Below are 6,564 nucleotides of genomic sequence, written 5' to 3'. Positions count from 1 at the left end.
GACGGGGATCAGCAGATGCGGAGTACCGACGCGCTGGAGGCCAGTACCCGACAGGCGGTGCCGAAACTGGGAGACTGCGACGACAATGGCGGGCTAGGTGCCCAGGCAATCCGGAAGTGTAGAAAATAGGCCGGTTATCCGTTGTGCGCCAGGGACCTCGGTCTCGTGGAGAGGGTCGCAGATAATGTGCCGGCGCTTGTAAGGAGTACTGACATTGTAAGGTACTTAGGCGGCCTAGTTTGTGCGACGACTTCGGCGTAAGTCAGTGGACGGGCGACCGGTCTTCGGACGACGTTGGCATAATTCATAGGGGTGGCGATAGGTCTGAGGTCGGCGTCAGCGTACGTCTGGGGAGCAGTGGCAGGTGATGGTGAATGGGCGGACTGAAGCGCCTCAGCAGCCTGTTCTCGAGTAGCATGCTGGAGAACCGGGGCAAAATATGGTGGCGAACCTTGAGGGCTAGGCAAAAGAGAAAGCTGACGCGCCGCCTTCTCACGTACAAAATCGTTGACTTGCTAACCTGCTTATTTAGAAGACAAAAGGGGTTAGGCGTTTCCTTTTTTAATTGCCGGATTTAAAAAACAAAATCCCTTGCACATACTACTGGCCAATTTCAAAATATCACTCATAAAGTTCCATATTATTGTCTGCGTTCTTCCAGTAGTAATTTAACATCGGCACCCACCTGGGCTAACCGCAATCAATAAAAAAAAACTGCCCTCGGCTGCGTACGCAGGTAAGCAGACGCGAACCCAACAGCGGATCTGACAGGCTGCGCCACATGGCGGACGGCGCGACAAACGAGTCACGCGCGGTTTCTTGGAAGATTGTTTCGTCTGCTCTTTGAAATTAATGCCATGAAGAAGAGTCATCGCTCCTCTTAATTGAAACCACAATGCAAATGTGACAGCAACAGCACTGCACACACTAATAGATGAGAATAATTATTATCCACATCTTGTTTTCGCTGTCGTATGCTTTCAATGATCTCTGTGTTCCGAATACTTCGAGAGCTTTGTTCTTGCCCTACGGGAAAGGCCACGTCTCTGTGTTCGGACTACCACATATCATGTGTCTTGCGAGAGCGGTGATGTCACGATGTTGCCTTGGTATTCATCCAACGTGATGGGACGTTCAGGACCACATGTCGGTTGCTTATTCGTACGGAAGGTGGCGCAGTGTGTCGAATCCGCTCCTGGGCTCGCGTCGGTGAAAACTACCGTATTGTGCGTTTTTATCGTAAAGACTTTCAAAATTTTTCTTACCTCAACCGCTGGCTCGTTTGAGGTGAAACTCCACACAGAGCTTGCGTATTATGCTAACTTTTGTATCGTAGCAAGTTTTGCAAAAGTGCTTACTTAGTTGAGCCGTGCATGATGCAAAAGCGTAATTGTCTGCTTCGAGATGGGAGAAACCGAAACCCAAAACACCGAGTTTTTGCTGAAGGGCGGAAGTAGCGCCGTCGGTGTTCCACAACGAAATTAAACAAGAAAAAAACAGCTCAGGACTTCGCGACGTCGTCCTCCGACGCTTCAGGAGAGCCACGAAAGCAGACGATATAAGCTGAATTGGATAAAGTCATTGGACGAAAAAAAGACGTCAAAGAATATACTTTTAATGGCACAGCCGCGTTAAAATAGTTGTTTCTGGCATTTTTTTCCGCTCAGTTGGCGGAAAATGTTCGAAGCGCTTCAGTTGAAGCAGCCGAAAAGGCCTGAACGGCGTATTCAAAAGGCCCGCGCTCTCTGCAACGCTCGCCTTGGCGCCATGTGACGCTTTCCACTGCAGAAGAGAGATGGCGCTACTGCCGCCCTTCAGTGGTCGGCACTGAAGGGTCGGCAGTGGTCGGCAGGCTCTTAGCGCAAAAGGACGAAGAGACGCCGGGATAATGAAACATAGGGCATTATGGGGCTACAACAAATATGAAGTACTAAGAGATATATGGAAAGGAATAATGGTGCCGGGACTTACTTTCGGCAATGCGGTTCTGTGCTTAAGGGCAGAAGTTCAGTCGAGATTAGACGTAAATCAGAGAGCTGTTGGAAGATCAGCACTAGGTGCCCACGGAAAAACCACAAACGAGGCAGTACAAGGGGATATCGGCTGGGCATCGTTCGAAGCACAGGAAGCTGAGAGTAAAATGCTATATGAACAACGCCTGAGGTAATTGGACGATAACAGGTGGGCAGCTAAGGTATTTGAATATTTATACAGAAAGAGCGTTGACTCACAGTGGCGGAAAAGAACTAGAAAACTAACCAGTAAGTATGCCGGTGATGAGGACGGAGAAAGAGCATTAAACGACAGGTTAAAAACGCGCAAGTTAAAAATTGGTTTGGTTTGGTTTGGTTTATGGGGTTAAACGTCCCAAAGCGACTAAGGCTATGAGAGACGCCGTAGTGAAGAGCTCCGGAAATTTCGACCACCTGGGGTTCTTTAACGTGCACTGACATCGCACAGTACACGGGCCTCTAGAATTTCTCATCCAAAGAAATTCTAGCCACCGCGGCCGGGATCGAACCCGCGTCTTTCGGGTCAGCAGCCGAGCACCATACCCGCCGAGCCACCGCGGCGGCAAGTTAAAAACTGGATGAATTCAATGGAAAAGAAACATAGTGTAGAACTATATCGATACTGGAAAAGGCAGAGCAGGAAAGAATTTTTCTATGATAACTCAAGAGGCAGTGCCCTACATTTTGAAGCTAAGTCAGGGTGTCTTAGAACGCACAGCTACAAAAAGAAATTTAACGAAGAAGATGACAAATGTGCAGTGTGTGATAGATCTGTGGAAACAATTGAATACCTTATAATCAAATGTGATGGTATCCATCCGGATGTCGATACAGGCACAGTCACGCTTCCTGAGGCCCTAGGGTTTAAAGATAACAATGGTCATGTAAATAAATCTGGAGTGCAAGTTAGCAAAAAGCGATTGGAGGATTGGTGGCTGAAAAGCAGAGATGTGGCATAAGGTTAGAATTGTAGGAAACCGTAGGTAAAGATGATGGCGAGTCTTAATGAGAATTGCCAACACAGTAAACAAAACAAATAATAAAGAAAGAAAAGCTGAGCATGGTGGCCATTGCCACCACCCCGTTTCAAAGGGGGCGCTCTTATCCATCCATCCATCCATCCATCCATCCATCCATCCATCCATCCATCCATCCATCCATCCATCCATCCATCCATCCATCCATCCATCCATCCATCCATCCATCCATCCACCCACCCACCCACCCACCCACCCAATCATCCATCCATCCATCCATCCATCCATCCATCCATCCATCCATCCATCCATCCATCCATCCATCGATCGATCGATCGATCGATCGATCGATCCATCGATCCATCGATCCATCCATCGATCCAACCATCCATCGATCCATCGATCCATCGATCCATCGATCCATCCATCCATCGATCCATCGATCCATCCATCCATCGATCCATCCATCCATCCATCGATCCATCCATCGATCCATCCATCGATCCATCCATCCATCCATCCATCCATCCATCCATCCATCCATCCATCCATCCATCCATCCATCCATCCATCGATCGATCGATCCTTTGATCCATCCATCGATCCATCGATCCATCCATCGATCCATCCATCGATCCATCGATCGATCCATCCATCGATCCATCGATCCATCGATCCATCCATCCATCCATCCATCGATCCATCCATCCATCCATCCATCCATCCATCCATCCATCCATCCATCCATCCATCCATCCATCCATCCATCCATCCATCCATCCATCCATCCATCCATCCATCCATCCATCCATCCATCCATCCATCCATCCATCCATCCATCCATCCATCGATCCATCCATCCATCCATCGATCCATCCGTCCGTCCATCCATCCATCCATCCATCCATCCATCCATCCATCCATCCATCCATCCATCCATCCATCCATCCATCCATCCATCCATCCATCTATCCATCCATCCATCCATTCATCGATCCATCCATCGATCCATCCATCCATCCATCCATCCATCCATCCATCCATCCATCCATCCATCCATCCATCCATCCATCCATCCATCCATCGATCCATCCATCCATCCATCCATCCATCCATCCATCCATCCATCCATCCATCCATCCATCGATCCATCCATCCATCCATCGATCCATCCATCCATCCATCGATCCATCGATCCATCCATCGATCAATCCATCCATCCATCCATCGATCCATCCATCCAGTAAAAACTCGGTAACTCGGTGTTCTGGGTTTCGGTACGCCGATCTCGACGCAGACGATTACGCTTTTGCATCATGCACGGCTCAACTTGGTAAGTACCGTTGTAAAACTTGCTATGATACAAAAGTTACCATAATGCGCAAGCTTTGTGTGCAGTTTCACCGCAAAAGAGCGAGCGGTTGAGGTAAGAAAAATTTTGAAAGTTTTTACGATAAAAACGCACAATACGGTATACGTTGTACAGGTGCGGACCCAAGTAAATAGAGCACGTTAATTCATTGTAAGGGAAATCACGCCTTCCGTACTGGAAATAAAAAAAAAAACACTGCTCATGAGAAAGCGCACCAACATCCACTATCAGAATGCGCATACCATTTCTGAAGATTTCAATTAGGTAGTCTGTAAGAATTATTCGAAGACAATTTCGAGCTGCGTTTACTTTTCTTTTGCACTGGTACGCACAGCCGGGAGGCGTTTTTCATTGGTTCCGGTAAATCCAGGTAAGTGCCGAAGTTAAGTTACTCCTCAAGGAACGCGACCGCAATACGCTTCATGAGCGGTGTTCGCTCGAATAGGCCAGTACATTGCGCAAAGGAATTTTTTGAAGTCTGCAGCAATCAGATACGAGATTCTCTGAGTAGCCTGCCCTTGCACATAGACGGCTGTAATAAATTTTCTGTTGGAGAAAAATCGTGGAGGTGTTCTAACAGTCTTTTCCCTCAAGGAATCCCAACAGCCTTCATTTCTACTGCTCCCAACAGTCAGGCTATGTGTCGGTGCTAGCACAGGGGAAGCGCCACAAACGATCTGTCTTTCTTGTGAGTGGAGGCTTTGTGCTGCAGCATGTATCTGTTTTCTATTTAGCATTTATCTATTTTCATGCGTTCAGCAATCAATTCTGTATTAAATGCCCGTCTCAGACGAGAAAGCAGCAGACTACATTCACAATACAAACGTTCCGCCGCAATCGCGCACTCGACCGGATGGCCTGCGCACAATCACGTGACGACTCCCCAGCTTACACTGGCTATCGACGCTCTCCGGTGCTTCAGCGTCATCGTTTTTTTTTATTTCATTGCCACAAATACTGGGTTTTCAGCGCAGCTGTGCTTTCTGCCGGCAAAACGTCGCCCCAGTGCAGTTGACGCCATCGAATCGGCCGGAAGAATGCCCCATGCGGGCTAGCTTCGCCGGAGACGCTGAGGTAGCTAGAAACGTAGAGTTTCTCAATGGCATCCCGAGAGGAAAAGCTGGTCCACCGTCTATGCGATATTAAGGACCACGTGATACACCACGGGGATGCCGGGAAGACGAGGATTCTTGTTTGGATTGGCTGGTGTTAGGCCGGAAACGTGGAGTCTGCCTCGGAATTGGTAGCTGCGCAGTTATGCTCTCCTCCGTGCGCAAATTAAGTATGCGAAGCATACTACTTTACCTACCACTTCAGCCCTTCACCGGGGTTATGCGCCTCCAAATCACGTGATACATGACGTCACACCACGTGACACGATGACGTCACGACAGTAGAGAAACGGGGGCCCACCTCGCGCCGTCGCTGTGGTTATGCGCCTCCAAATCACGTGATACATGACGTCACACCATGTGACACGATGACGTCACGACAGTGGAGAAACGGGGGCCCACCTCGCGCCGTCGCTGCGGTTGTGCGCCTCCAAATCACGTGATACATGACGTCACACCACGTGACACGATGACGTCACGACAGTGGAGAAACGGGGGCCCACCTCGCGCCGTCGCTGCGGTTGTGCGCCTCCAAATCACGTGATACATGACGTCACACCACGTGACACGATGACGTCACGACAGTGGAGAAACGGGGGCCCACCTCGCGCCGTCGCTGTGGTTGTGCGCCTCCAAATTACGCGACACGATGATGCTTCGCATTCTCCAGGCTTAACCAAGTTAAGCCTCAGCCATTTTTTTTAACCGTGCGTTTTTCACTTCATAAATAAATTTAACGAAAGTTCCATGTTAGGCTGGCACGGAAACTTCGACAGCTTTTGCTGCGAGGTTTGCCGCGAGAAGAGTCGTATTATTGCGGCTAAATCCACCTTTCATGCCCAGCAATAGCCAAGCCAAATTCGAAACATCATCCTGCCATTTCTGCGCAGCACCTTGGTGTATAGGGTAGAGCGCAGCCAGTTTTCCCCCGAAGTAATTTTAAGAAACTATTGCTTGAAACTCGCCCATGCTTTTTTATTTTGTCTTGGCTTGCCAGATCGACGGTGCGGCCCACGTCTTCATTTTGGCTACATCGTGCCAAAATACGTGCTATTTCTCCAAGCTTGCAGGCAAAGCAAATCCTGCACTGC

Source organism: Amblyomma mixtum, chromosome 3 (genome assembly GCF_055824585.1).
Source record: "Amblyomma mixtum isolate Tamu chromosome 3, ASM5582458v1, whole genome shotgun sequence".
Classification (NCBI taxonomy): Eukaryota; Metazoa; Arthropoda; class Arachnida; order Ixodida; family Ixodidae; genus Amblyomma; species Amblyomma mixtum.
This window is presented reverse-complemented; position numbering follows the sequence as displayed.